The sequence below is a fragment of the Cuculus canorus genome, chromosome 18, assembly GCF_017976375.1.
Source record: "Cuculus canorus isolate bCucCan1 chromosome 18, bCucCan1.pri, whole genome shotgun sequence".
Classification (NCBI taxonomy): domain Eukaryota; kingdom Metazoa; phylum Chordata; class Aves; order Cuculiformes; family Cuculidae; genus Cuculus; species Cuculus canorus.
In genome coordinates this window covers 3,126,131-3,141,105 of record NC_071418.1, presented here as the reverse complement: position 1 = coordinate 3,141,105, position 14,975 = coordinate 3,126,131, and the positions used below count along the sequence as shown (strand labels likewise).

General features: G+C 46.6%; 1 protein-coding gene across 3 annotated transcripts in view; it reads left to right on the top strand.

The window, feature by feature from the left end:
* COPRS (coordinator of PRMT5 and differentiation stimulator) overlaps window positions 1–14,975 on the top strand; it is a 172,308-nt gene that overhangs the window by 123,405 nt on the left and 33,928 nt on the right. For all 3 annotated transcript variants that reach the window (XR_008452809.1, XR_008452810.1, XR_008452808.1), the window contains exon 3: window positions 4,753–4,863. The gene's annotated coding sequence lies outside the window, so the exon portion shown is untranslated. The remainder of the gene's footprint in view (window positions 1–4,752; window positions 4,864–14,975) is intronic.

The window sequence follows — 14,975 nt, the reverse complement described above, 5'->3', positions numbered from 1 at the left end:
ATTCACAGTCCATTACTTCTAATTAATTGTCAACAATAGGCAAAATTCTAACTTTCTTCTTCAGCTTTGTTGCTGTAAATCCAGAATAACCCTGTTGAAATAAGCTGATAGTTTTCAGTCATACCTCTGAAATGTGTAATTTCAAAGGAATGTCTCTGCATTTTACCACACAGTGTGTGAAAAGAGACAGTCTGCATTTATCAGACCAAACTGCTCCCTTGGCTGAAGCAGCAACCGTAGTAAAGCAACCGGCAGCAATTCTCACTGTACTTCAGGAAGAACAGAACATCAAGGGAATAATTAACATCTAATTTAGCAGTTAGACCAGGATCTAGGTGGGTTCCTGCTTCCAGAGGCAAGCAAGGTTGGGGCTGCTCACTCTGCTCCACGAGGCCAGGCACCCATCTCCCTCCAGTTCCTCTACAACCAAGGGAAAGCAGGTCCGTTAATGATATTTTTGAGGGTTGTATCTGAGAATGTTGTAAGGACTCCGTCTCTTCTTTAACGTTAAAGAAAATGCAGGGATATAAGTACATCCCTACACTCAGGCATCTTGCTTAGATGTAGGCAGCGTAAATGGCTTTAGGAACATCTTGAGCATCTTTGTGTCATCCTCCTTAGTAAAATCTATCAAAGGCTTATGGTTTGTGTTGGAGAAAATGGCCAACTTGTAGACAGGTCTCTTCTGGAGTAACATAATTTGCTCTGCCGTAGTTTTGGTGACTAATTCCTACATTATACAAGTTTGGGTATCGGTGCATAACAGAGTGCTGGGACTTTTCCACCAAGCAGCCGTCTTCAGTGCTCTCATTGCCAGCCATCACCTTGCAGCAACACATCAAGATCTCCTGAGGATTTTATATTCCCACCCTGTACCTCCATGAATTTAAAGCTGGTTGAGGTGGTTGAAACATAGGAAGAATAAAGCCTGCATCTTTCTGTTTAGTAAAGATCTCTCACAGACTCCTGAAATGGTTTGAGTTGGAAGAGACCCTAAAGCACATCCAGTTCCAAACTTCCTGCCATGGGAACCTTCCGCTGGCTCAGGTTGCTCAAAGCCTCATCCAACATGGCCTCGAACACTGAGGTGATAAATCTCCATGTCTTTCCTGCTCCCAAAGCAGGGACAGGCAGGAGCTTGAGCTCCCTGCCATGCTCTCAGGTCCCCCTGTGCTTGTCTTCATGGCTCAGACTCCAACAGCATTGGCTTTCCCTGCAGTTTGGCTCCTCCCCAAGGAAAGCGCAGAGGGTCAACAGTTGTGTGGGTTTTGATTATTTTTTTTTTTTAATCTTAGATGCTTATTCTGGCTTTGATAATTTCTTGCTATTTGAGACATCTTCTTGATTTCTGCAGCCTCTTGCTGTGGCTCCTCTTCCCCCAGCACAGCAGTTGAAGGCTCTCTGCTGGCCGGGAGGATGGAGTCAGGGAGTTCTCGCTGGCTGCACAGCCTCCACTGCCCACTTGCAGGCAGCTGCTTCTGAGATTTTAACTTCTGTTGCTGACTTTCCGCTCCCTTTGTTTTGCCTTTTAAATTTTCCTTTATTGTTTTAGCCTGTCTGTAAATATATTAGTTTTTCTACTAGAAAAGCCTTCGCTTGCTCAATTAGCAGAGAGTTCTTTGTGGAGAGTGCCGTAGCCCTATTTCTACCATAGCTAAGTGCTTCTGCAGCATTTGGCTTCTCCCCAGAGGGGATTTACCCCTGCCGTCTTCACACTGGGTGTTGCTGGGCATCTTACTGCATATATTGCTGTGTGCAGAGAAGGAGCTTTTGTGGCACAGGAGTCCAAGTGTGTTGCCACACATCAGGCTGATCCAATGTCCCCAGCTACAGTTTTAGCTGCAATTTCTGCTCCCTGCCCTATTGGGTCAATACAGTGTTTTCCCCACACATGGGCTCTTTCATCATCCAGATTTTCTTATTTGCTTTTGTCTTACTTAATGGTTGTGCCGCTTTGTTTAGAGCAGAGGTTATGAGGATACAAGTCAAACCTCTTGCATGTTGGGAGAGAAAGGCAACTGCTGGTTGGTGTAATGCTGGAAATACCTTTGGAGGTTTGTGTCTTACCCACCTGGATCCGATCTGAGCCCTGACCTGAGACATCCACCCTCAGCTAGGACCTGGGCACTGCCCACACAGCGCTGGAGGAGTTTGTAGAAACAAGCCTTGATCTGCAAGGCACCCCCTGCCTGCCCTGTGACAGACTCCAGCCCCAGCCGCCACGGATGGTGCCCTCCAACCTCCAGGGACCCAGTGGCAAACCTTGCAGAAGCCTCTGCCACTACATCTGCCTTCAGTCTTTGCCCGGACGCAGGATGAAAAATTTCTCCTCTCAGGGGGTTTGTGGCACTTGGGTTTGCCGTTTTCCCTGTTTTCACAGTCTGTTTTAATTGTGGGTTTGCCCTTACAAGCTGGGGGCTAAAGCCTAGTAGAAAACTGTTTACGGTGCTGCTTACCAAATCTTCATAGGGTTCAAGGGCCATTTCAGCAAGACATTCCTGAACAGTTCTTCACTTCGTATTCACCCCAATCTGTTCTGTGATCCACTCTCCATGCTACAGCACAAGAGCTCGAACTGTGCCAGCAAACCCACAGCCTTCTCGGGCTCTTTAGCCACCACGTACAAATGGATATCGTGACTCCCTGAGTGCAGGTAAATATTAGGACAGCTTTTGGAACCTTGCAGCCTGGCCCTGGAAGCTGCTTTGGCCAAAACGTTGGGCTGAACTTGATTCATTTTTTCAGGACAGAAATCATTCTTGCGTAGGACATGGCATTAGGATCGTGTCCACAAGGCCCATCTCTCACAGGATGCTGTGCTCTGCTGTGAAGACCTTGCCCCATGTGGGTGGGAAGGCTCTTGGGCACAGGGGTGACATTTGCCCTTGCTGGAACCAGATGTCGGAGCTGGTTATTTGTTTTGTGTGATTGATCACATCTGTATGGCACATAACACTGCCTTGTGAAACAGCCCTTTCATCTGTCAAACTGCCTCACAGCGTGACCCGGTCTAGATGTAAGGCAATATTTAAGGAACAACTGAAATTCACGGACAACTCTGACACTTTCCTATTTTTCCCCTGGAGCAAAAAGCCTTTGTCAGCTGACGGAACAGGGCAGAGTGCCCTGCGGGGCTGCCAGGGTCCCTGCTAATGCCTGTGGACGTGGGAGCTGTGCCGTTAGCTGCTGCAGCGCTCCACCCCGCTGCCCCACCAAGGTGAGCGTGTATAGCTCACAGGGTGATTCAGTGAAGAGGGTGAGGGGCACAGCCCCAGTTTTCCCTGTTTTGCTGCTGTGTTTTCTCGGAAGGTCAGTGTGAGCCACACCGCAATGGTGCTGAGGCCCCAGGTTTGCAGGTGAATGTGCATCCTTCAAAATCCAGTAGGAACTGGGCGTTTAAAATGGCTCTGACCCTGCATCTCCTTTACCGTCTGCGTCTTACTGCCTCGCTTGCACATAAGGTTTGCCTTTTACTTTGTGAACAGCACCCAATACAAAGTGAGGTCTCTTTGCAGTACCTCTGGGGTCTTTAGCGTGGTGCTAATGCTGGGACCATGGAGCAGAGAAAACCAACCATCTGGCTGGCTCCTAGCCTGCTGCAATTACAGAGATGGAGTTACTGGGACGGTGGGCTTTATCCCATCAACACTTTCCTATCGCTGCTGAAGCGATGCTACCCTTACATGTCAACACTGAAAGGATATCTCTTGCTGCACGCAGTCTGTCTACTGGCAACAAATGCTGCAGTGAAAGATGCCTTTTAATTAATGTACTTCCTAACGTCATCTGAAAATGGATCTGTGCTTGGAGCCGGGCGCTCCCGCATGTGCTGTAGCTCCTTGGTTGAGGAAGGGCTCCTCATGTGTATTGTCTGCACGACTGGGTCTTGAGCATTTAAACCTGGATAGTAAAATTGCTTTCTGGATTATCAGTCTGCGCCTGTGTATTGGATGCTGTGGTGGAGACACTGCTGCCTCGCTCACCGAGGCTGCTTTTGAGCATAAATGAGCTACACAGACGCACGGGCTGTGCTCGGGTGTCATTTGGCACTTGTGTGAAGTACCTGGCTGGGGACACGTAGGATAGGCTCGCACTGGGGTGTGGGTGCCGCGATGGATGTGCCAGGCCACGTGAAGCTGGCAGCCTGTCTGCGTCCCTGTGCACAGCAGGAAAACCAACAACAGCAGCAAATTTAAGTGAATGGGATAGAGAGGCCTGAAATAAGTTCAGAGTTGGCCCTTCTGTCTCAATTGGAATAAACCTCCAGTCCTGGCTTCCCTTCTCTCTCCAGAAAGCCTTTCCTTAATCCAGCATCAATGGATGCAAGGACTGCAGGTTTGGGTCTCCTTATCTCTTCCCTTTGCCTTGACCGTGGCAGTGACAAGAGGGTGGGATGGACGAGAGTGCATTTCCTATCCCTGGTTAATCATGAAAGGCAGAAGGAAAAAAATTGTGTTCAAATCTTGGTGTTAAAATGAATTAACGAGCGTCTCAGAAAAGTGAAAACAGCCTTGCCTGGAGTGGTGAGCGATGTGTTCTGCTCTGCACAGGATTTAGTGTTCCTCTTAGCACCCGTGAAAGCTGGCTCTGTGCGCCTCGGGCAGAGCCAAGGCGAGGTACTTGGCAGCTGGGTTTGTTAGTGCCTTGCTTTGAGTCCTCCCTGACGTTGGGCTGAAGAAGACAGATGATCCATCATTTCACGCTCATTTGTCTGGCCCTGTTGACTACAATGAAATGCTTTTGTTTTACCAGGGAGGCCCGAGCCTTTCATACAGAGGCCCATCCTGTGAACTTGAAGGATTCCAGCCCAGCCCTTCACAAGCTGCCATCCCTGTAGGAGCCACCGCTGTGTTGCTGCAGAGGGTATGTTTCCTCTTTCTACCTTTTAACAAACATAACAACTAAGAATTCTCTTGTAGAGGTGTGGTAATTCCATCAGAATCCTGTATTCAAAAGCACAACAGCGCAAAATCCCCCTGTGCAGCTCCCACCCCTCAGCAAGTCCCAGCCAGCAGCGTGGCTTGGTTGGGCGCCCACTGCCATCGGGCCGTGGCCTTTCCTTTGGACAAGTGCCTGGATGCCTTTGTCCATGGGAGGAACCAGCACATGGATCTGCATGGTGAGACTTGCTGTTGGGCACTGGAAGCACCGTAGGAGCAGTGAAAACAGCAGCTTTCATAGAATCGTGTAGTTGGAAAAGACCATTGAGACCATCGAGTCCAACCGTAAATTTCAGCCTGCAGCAGCCCCAGCTTTTGTGATTTTACCACTAATTTTGTTAGTTGGTTTTCAAAGCTCTGGTTCCTCATGTCCTTTAATTATGTGAGAGTTTCGGCATCCTTTATAGCAGAAGGTAAATAAACAGCTTTTGTGATGGTACTGAATAGCTAGAAAACAAGGAAAAAGTTTTGAAAGGAAGAAGGGCAAATAGAGGAAACATAAAATTACATTTCTTTGAGATCTCAAGATTTGTAAGGCAAACTCGTGATTTTGTGGCCTAGGACAGGACTGCTCAGTGCTTGGTGTTGGCAGTGCTGTGTTTATTTTCCATGCTTGGATTTCTGCATGGCTTTTTACACGTTATGAAAAATGCATTATTTTATGTTATTTTTTTAAAAGGAAGCAGATTGCTTTCTTGGGTGATCTCCAACCCAGACTGTACCATGCAATAAAAATTGTATAGTGTGCTGTAACAGACAAAAAGACTTACAAAAGGCTAAGATCTCACTTTACCAGCACAAACCCCAGGCACATTAAGAAGGGAGAGAATTATAAGGTACATAGCTCCTATTTACGGCAAAAGAGAAAGAAAAAAAAATGCGCTCTGTGTGTGCACTGTGTATTGAAATTACAGAACAAAATTTAATTAGGTCTTTGTAAATAAGATCCGCATATGCTGATTGATGATATATTTATTTCTCAGCCTCTGACATGATGGCTGCCTTCACTTTGCAAACCAGTCATTTGCAGACATCAGGACTGTAATTCCTGAACTAACACAACCAGAAGTTTGTGGGTTTGAGTCTGGCAAATGCCAGTCCTGGTGTAGCCATTCCAGAGGCACAGGCTGGGATTCCCAGGAAGGCAGCAGGGGAATCATCCTGCAAAAGGCATCTATAGCAGTTTGTGGGGGTTTTTTGGGGGGTTTGATTTTTTTTCCCAAATATGTAACTAGACCTATTAAGTCACTTGTTTTGTTCATTAAATAACCGCGCTAATGTGACACATAGTCATAGCAGAAGAGAAAATGTATGATCTTTGTAGGCTCCATCTGAACATCCTTTTCTCTGGAAGGAACACTTTGTGCTGTATGTGCAAAAGATGTGTGATTAGTGCCCAAGTCATGAGTGAGAACTAAAAGTGACTGAAACACAGGCCTTTCTTGTGGGAGCTGAGAGCACTTAGGGCTGGATCAAGAGCTAAGGAAACTTGCATATGAAAGGCTGGATCGAGATGCCTGTACTCGGGTTTTCCTGATCTGTATTACTATGCCACGAACTTCCTCTTCTTTGCTTCAATACTGAGAGCAAGTTAGACACTTGGTTTCCTCTCCACTGCTGAGCAGGCTTAGAGGTTGGTGCCTAAATAACTTCGGAGAGTACTATTTTGCATACTACTGCTCGTTGAGCTCTGTCACCCAGAGCAGTGGATGGACTGCAGAGTTCTGATGGGAACCCTTCAGCTTCTGCATGGACACCTTGGCTGCTGGACACAACGCAGCACACCCTTTCCTGAGTACCACTTCTTCCTTTTGGGACAGTCTCAGAGTCGTCTCCAGTTGCCACACAGAGTCTGCAGGGAATAAATTCATAAGAACTTGCCACCAGCTGAACAGGAACGTTATCTGGAATGTCTTGAGTGAAGCCCTGGAGGAAGGTGGTGGCTCAGGGTGAACCCGAGTGCCAGGCTCTCCTTTCATGCCTCTAAAACTGCAGCAGCTTCAAAAGAAGGTGCATTTTTGTTGTGGAAATAGTAGCTCAACTGGAGACAAAACAAGTGCTACTTGTTTTTAGCTACTTCTAACTGGAGGTAAAACTAGATTTTAAACTTGGAAGTAGAATCCATAGAGGATGAGCTCCATGCAGCAGGACTCTTGCTGGAGGGTCACTTCTACTGCTGACCAAAAGGAGCCTGCATCAACTGATGTTGACTGCAAGGAAAGAAATCCATGCTTGTGACCACTTTAGCCTCTGCTACAGGGGATGTAAAAGGCTGCAATGGGTCAATGGTTTACTTTTACCTCCAATTCTAAAGACAGCTTTATTTAATCTCTTCTGGAGATTGATTTGTGTCTTTTACTATGGAGCCTTCATGTCACAGGGCTCAGCTTTCCTCTCTGAAAAAGTACATAGAGATTGAATGAGGCAGCTCTGAGTGGGACTGTCACTGGATGATGGCTCTGTCTCCGTGATATTGAAAGCAGACATCAAGGGACTTTTCACTAACACATTCCATCAATGCTAGAGACTTGTCATGCAGGCAGCAAACACCGAGTGAAGCGAAGGAAGCATTTACAATTTGCTGCTGTGAAAGGAGACAAGATAAATCAATAGGAACTAAATTAGCACAGCCCGCGGCCCTCACACCTACTTTGGAAACTCTATTAAAATCCATGGCCTAGAATTTGCAGGAGGGATTATATGCGTGAAGGGTGAGTCAAGATTTTAGAGTGAGCTAATGTAAGTGACACCCACTTCTCAAACTGCCTGAAAACACTTACTGCCAGAACGCGCTGCCAAAGACAAGAGTTCTAGTAGGTATTTGCTGGCTGTCATTGGCCTCAGATAAATATGTTGGAGGGGAATAGTGGAGGAGTCAATCAAAAGATAACAGTGAGTAAAGCTCAGTTGTGTAACACGACAAGAAGTCAAATTTAACCAGAGTTGAACATATGTCTGGGTACTAGGGGCATGGTTACAAGCGCGATAGCCCAGTACGAATCCAAAGAGAGTCTTCTGTGACAACAACACACAGGAACCAGATCTGACAAACACCTCATGTGGTTGAGTTGGCTGTGTTATTGTGCTGCTCTTGACTGACCTTTTTAATTCAAGTGACATGATACCTGTCCTAAGCTTTTGCAGATCTTCATAGATTTATGACAGCATCGCACTGACACACTAAGGCACAAGAAAATTTGCTAAAAGTCAAGTTGAGGTAATTAGTCTTGCAGAAATCTGTTTATTGGTGCAGTAAGCGTGGCATCTCCAGTATCCCGTATGTGTTCTGTGCAGTTAATCCACATGTGCATGGTAATCTCAAACGCTGGGATTATTGTAGGGATGTGGAGCAGGTTTACAGGGAGCCTCAGGAGAGCTGGGGAGGGGCTCTTAATCAGGGAGTGCAGGGACAGGATTAGGGCTAATGGTTTTCAGCTGAAAGAGGGGAGACTGAGTTGAGATCTTAGGAAGAAATGTTTTCCTGCGAGGGTAGGGAGGCCCTGGCCCAGGTTGCCCAGAGAAGTTGTGGCTGCTCCATCCCTGGAGGTGCTTGAGGCCAGGTTGGATGAGCAACCTGATCTAGTGGGAGGTTTCTGTGCCCATTGGCACGGGTTGGAACTGGATGGGCTTTAAGGTTTCTTCCAGCTTAAGCCATTCTGTGATTCTGTGAAGTCTCCATGATCACATGTGTGTTGTACAGCTGATCCCTGTGTATGTGACAAATCAAGGATAGCCAGAAATGCAGCAGCTGTGACTCTCAGCTGAGCTCCTTGATGTCTAGGAATCCTAGGCAAATGTGTAACGTCCTCTACTTCTGCCAGGCATGACTTGCACGAGGGGGGAAAAAAGTATGTAGAAAAACCTGAACACGCGGCAGCTCCGTGCAAAGAAAATATCATCGTCAACACACTCAGTCCCGACTCCTGGTATTTCATAGCGCCTTCAGGAGGATTTCCTTTTTTCCTGGTATGGGCACCAGCACACCAGGAAAGCCCTCTGGACTTGCAGAGGGAGAAGGCTGGATCGGGGCTGCCTGCACAGCGGTGGATTTTCCAGTTCTGCCCCTTTCCAGAGCTTCCGAAGGAGATCAGTCCTTGCAAGCCGTGGTTCAACACTACGAAAAGCGTAGAGACCGCAGAGTCACTTACCCAGCACCAGAGGAACTGCAGGGATAATCTGGCCTGGTCCTGCACCAGCTTGGCAGCCTTCTGCAGAAGAACCCAGGCTTCATGCAAGAACAGAAAAGCACCCCTCGATAGTTATAAGTCAGCTTAAAGTTGTCAAAGTAGCTACTGAATAAGGGGTTCTGCCAGTCCTGGTGATATTCTTCAGCTTCATTGACATTTCTGAAGTGCATGAGCTGTTCACCTGGAGATGCTGTAGAAACGCAAGGTGTTAATAGCATGGAATACACAATAAAAACTACATGATGGAAAACATGTGCAATGTAAGCAGGAGGAGAATTCTCTGCATGCTCTCTGTGATTGCTCGTGTCCTAAGCACGCGTTAAATTGTAGCAACTAAAGGCTATGGGTCATAAACTTGAATTCCACTGCACAACTGTCAGGGCAGAGATCCGACCAATGTTATAAAACTTGAGAAATTAATTTAGGAGCCTGTGTTTTAATGCAAAGGATTTCAGAATTGCTTTTCAAAGGTCGGCTGCACAGTGTTTTTAGAATATCAGGCGCCAGGATTGCTCTTCTCTTTTGTAAGCCCCCTGATGTTTCTTGTGCATTGGCACTGCACCTCGCTGGGGGAGACTTTGTTTCACAATGGGATATTTGGGCACTGTGGTAATGGGAACTAGGAAAAACTCGGAAGGATTTTCATGCTGAATCACAGCTTATCTTCTGCAGAAGGGAGGATTCCAGACCTTTTCTTCTTCTTTTACCTTTAAGAGATTTATGGCAAACATCGTTTAAAGATTACAGGGAAAGAAATGTCCATCCTCCCTATCTTTCCTGTCTTTTCTGCAGCAAACGGCTGGGAGATAACTCGCTCGTAAGTGGTCGGGTTAGGTGTGCTGACTCTGGTGCTGTGTGCGTGCTGGAAATGAGCTATGGCTGGCAATGCCAACTGGACACTTGGGCACCACCCTAATGTACCGTGTACCACCCATATAGACCTTGGTTTTGCAGAGTAAGAACTAAAACCTGAAAGCTGAGCTTGCAAGGTTACTCTAGCAGGTTGTTGGTGGGAAAGCTTGTCATTGCCCAGTATTTATCAATGGGGTGGCTCTTTTAACCAGCCTGTTCCTCTGGCCCATTTTGAAGGACAACGGGACCGGTGCTGCATGGGAGGTGAAAATGAGGAGAGCTGCTCAGGCAAAGCCTTTATGGCTGTGCTTAAAGATGATTGTTAAATATGTTTAACATGGAGCAGATTTTCTCCACTACTCCTGTCTGGCTTGTTGGGGCCGGGAGACCCTGTGGCGCGGGCACTCTGCGCTGGATAAGTGAAAAGGACCTGTGGGGCTTCATGCAATGGCTCAGGGTCGTAGAGGCCTGGGCTTTCTTTGTGCTCCAGTTCATTTCTCCATCACATCTGGTTTGGTGGTGGTGCCTGCCAGTGTCTCTTTAACCAAGGACTACATAAACCGAGGGCAGCTGATTTCCCATGCCAGCAGAAGAATGCTTTTGGAGAGATGGAGGGTAGCGGATGGCCGTACCAGTACCGTGGGCACCTGAGAGGGGTTCCCTGGAGAACAATGGACTAGGAATGTCCAGGTGAGACACTGTCTGTTGTCGTGAGAAGAGCCCGGGTGCCTGGCCCTGAGCTTGGCCTTGGGGAGCGTTTGGGGCAGGTGTCTGCAGGTTCCAGAGCAGGGAGCTCTGCCACCATCAGCCTCCGCCCGTGCCCCTCGGGTGCTGAGCATAGCCCAGAGGTGGACAAAACTTAACTGTATCTAAAGAAAGATTGTCTGAGCAACATCAGCTCAGTGCCTTCTTTCATCAAGGACAAAACCATCCAAAAGGGAAGGGACTTCCTTAGGGCTAGAAAGCACTTCTTTAGGATATTTTGGTTTCCCAGGGATATTTGCTGGCTTTGCAAATGGATGCAGCATAGGCTTACAGGAATTCAGACATGAACAAGTTGAGAAGGGGTGGTGAGGTAGATCTCACAGGTCTCCTCTCCGCAGCGTGGGGAAGCACAAACGCCGCTCCGTCCTGCCGTGGTGGGGCTGGGGCGCTTCAGCCATGGCCCAGCTCCAGCACTCCAAGCTTCTCCTTGGCATTTGAGCTAGGTCACTTCTGCAGCTCCTCTGCATCCCCAGTTGTTATTGATGGCACACCTGGTGCCAAATAGGATCTTTTCCATTCCTAATCTGTAATTAACAAGGTTGTTAAAGTCATTCTCAGCTCTGGTGAAACCAAACAGAATTTTGTATGACATATTGGGCAAAGGCTGTGTTTGAAGTAGTCTTTGATCTTGGTTCTAGGATTAAATCATATGTAAACAGTCACATTTTATCAGCTCAGCTACAAAGTAATTTATTTGTTCATCTAATTTTAGTAACTTGTAGGTAATGCGATATTATTTGAAAGAGGTTATATAGGAGTGAGCTGATGTAGTTTTCCACCAGCAGAGCAATTAAAGGAGTCCCCTGATCCTGCAAAAGGCCCTTGTCTGTTATGGAGAGCTTCACCGATTGTAGAAAAGCTATTCCAAATGTGTGGAAAAGCCGAGTGACTGAATGTGGGGCTTTGCAGGACCGGGGCCTGCCATTGTGTTTTTCTGGCAGTGGTGTTTGACATTGCAGTAGGTTTTTTGTAAATGCTGGTGTTGCCTCTATTTTTACTGCATTGTGCAATTAGACTTTTAGGACAGAGCTCTAACCGTTGAATATTTTGCTGGAAGTATCCCAATGGAAGAGATAAGCTGTGTTTTCCATGTAACTAGACAAGGTATCCCAGTCCCTGTGGCAAAGAGTTCCAGTGCCGTTGCTGTCTGTCAGCTCTTTCATGCAGTTAGGCTGCATAGTCTGTTATCGGCTGTATTTATTTCATGGGCATTAAAGGTGATGGGGATCCTTGCAAACATAAATATTAGATTAGATTAACCTTATATTACGTTTTTCTTATTGGAAAAATTGTTCTGTGCTGGAAATCTGAAAGATGTTCCCACTTGAAATTGGACGTGCAGGATGTGGAACTGTTTCCCTCTGCATGAAGGCACTTCGGGATCATTTATGAGTGAACACGGATGTAGTTTTATTGCTGCTTGGTGCTAACAGCTGAAGTTACAGGAGAAAGGGGCTGAAAGTCGATAGGCAGCGATCTTGCGTAAAATTGAACTCTGTCCAGGAATATTTTACACACCGAGACTCTCCTCTCCTTATAGCACCTGGGATTTCCAGGTGATTTTGATGGGAATAGAGGGCTCTAAGCAGCCTCCTGTAAAGGAGCATGGCAGCTTCTAACTGGGCTTGTAGAGTCTGCTTCCAAACGGCCTGACTGTGCGTGCCTTAACTCCTGTTTAATAGGCGAGCCTTATTGTGTCATGGGGGAATTTCACCCATAAGTGCCGATCTTTTGTTTTTCTATTGGGAAATTCAGGCTGAATAAATGCCAAAGAAAGCTTAAAATTTTCCCCTGATTTTCTGCCCGGCATCTTGCCTGTTTGAGTACTGGTCATACCCAGATCGGTATTAAGTCACATTGCTAAATGAAATTCCCCCTCAGGGGATCGAAATTGTGTGATCTAAAGTAAGAATGCTTTAATTTGGGTAAAATTGATCTAATCCAGGGTTCTGCAACATTTCTAACAGCTGGCCCGAGTTCTTGACCAAACACATCCTAGTTCTTTACAGAAGCAACATTCACGGAAAACATCTTTCCCCTCATTTTTTGCAGTTCAGCTAGCTGAGAGCATTTCATTATCTGCCTGACTTGCAGATCTGTATTTGAGGATGATTTCAGTTTAAAACACTTTAAAGAATACTCTGAAATCATAACCTACAAGGCTTTCACTTAGTTCCCATAGTTGGTGAATCTGGATACCGGGGCAGTAAAGGCCAATATGAAAAGAATAATGTGACTCAACTGACTGTGAAATTCTTCCAGGAACAGGTGTAATTGTGGTCGTAAACATTTGTGGGATATTTTACTACCAGCTTTAATCCCTGCAGAGGGGAATATTTAGGAGTGGGAGAATAAATGTGAAAGTAACTTCAAAGGCTTAGTTAAAAGATCAGGAATATTGACCTCGGGTCCAGCCAACAAGCGGCTGAGCAGAGGGGTCTATGGCTTGCTTTGATCCATCATTTTCCTCCAGGTCAGTGCATCAGTGACTCCAGGAGGACCCTAACAGGGATCCTTACAGCGGTGGTCACCCCAGCCAGAGCCTGATCCAGTGGGAGGTGTCCCATGGTGAAGGGGTTGGAACTGGATGGGCTTTAACGTCCCTTCCAACCCAAACCATTCTATGATACCATGATTTTTCAATTAGTTCTATTTCTTTAATGAGGTTAACACAAACTGTAACAAATTGATCCTAAATCCCAGGAGGGGAAATAATGAAGTGTAAAATTTTACAGCTGTGGCGCTATGTCTGCTGGAGAAAGTCGTACTGGGTTGGAGTCGCTCTTTGTGGAGGGAGACACGAAGAAAATAGGTGAAAAAGGTCATATTTCCCCATGCCTCGTGGAAGGCACAAAGCTTTCCTTTAATGAATGCACAGGAAATGTAAAGGCAGGCGAGGGTCTGAGAACTGTGTAAGGAAGTTTGATACGGGTTGAAAGTCCTTCCTGTGCTTAGGGCCAGCGTCAGAAGCAAAATGCCGTTTACGTTCCACTGGAGCTCAGGCTTGCACAGTGCTTTTGTAAAGGCCTCTTTGCTGGGTGAATTTTTCCCACTGCCATTAAGGAAACACAACTCATTGGTGGTTTCAAAGAGGGAAAACGAGAAGCTATAAAGACAAACGTGTAGGAAGTGCTCTAGAGTGATAAGGAAGCCAGGATGGTAAATCAAAGCCTAAGGAGGAAGGATATGAAGGGGCACGCAAACATAAATCTTTCTTAACTGGTCAGGGAGCTGGTGGGGCCTTTAGAGGGATGTGAATGGAGAGTCAGTGGTCGGGGCTGCTGAGGGGCTGAATGAGTTCCTTGACTTGACAAGTAAGGGAGAGCAGCTAAGGGTCATGTACTGTAAGGAGGACAGGGAAACACAGTGGGTTTCTATATGGGGAGAGAGAGAAGAAGAGAGACGTTTTATGTATGTAACCTAAGCAGACAGTTGGAAAATTAAAACTATTAAAATTGAAACGTCACTAATTTTAGATTAACTGCAAGCTACAATTCCTGGACTCGGTTTCTGGCCTTGGTGTTTGAGAGGTCCCTGCGAGGGCAGCAGTGTCTGAGGAAGGAGACACAGAAAGCATTGTCTCCTTGTTTGAAAAAAAAAAAAAAGAAAAGGGCTATAACAACAATTTTTTTTAAAGACAGCAATTAGACAAGTTGTAGAGAAGATAAAGCAGATATTACTAAAGGGCAAGCAGCAGGCAATGTTTGAGAACCATTTGTAGGCAGTGAAGTGGCCCTCAATACCCAGCGGTCTCACATTTCTGCAATCTGTACTTTAAATAGGCTGGATGTGCATTAAAAGTGTTTGGTGATTGTACAGCGCCAGCTACCACAAAGATCTGGTTTTGGAAAGAGCTTTGAGATGTTGCTGGAGTACAAACCGCATCCCAGGGTAACGCGGCGCGTGGGGCTGCGCAGGTCGCTGAGAGCAACCTGCACATCAATGTCTTCCCAAGACCCCGATTCCAGTGGGAAGGGCAAACACATTCCAGGTGTGTGCCCTATGAGGGCCTAGATCCTACAGGGTTTTACATCCATGCTATGCTACTTGTTGCCAGTCATAGCAGTGGCAGATGATGAGCTTGATCAAATTGGTGCTTCAAGCTGCCCTGATTTGTGGGGCTAATTGTCCTGCCACTGGGGTGGATGGGGTGTAGCAGGGTGCAGCTTTGTGCTCAGGGTCTTTGTTGTGGTCAGAACCATCGCACCATGGATTTAATTACATCCAGCGC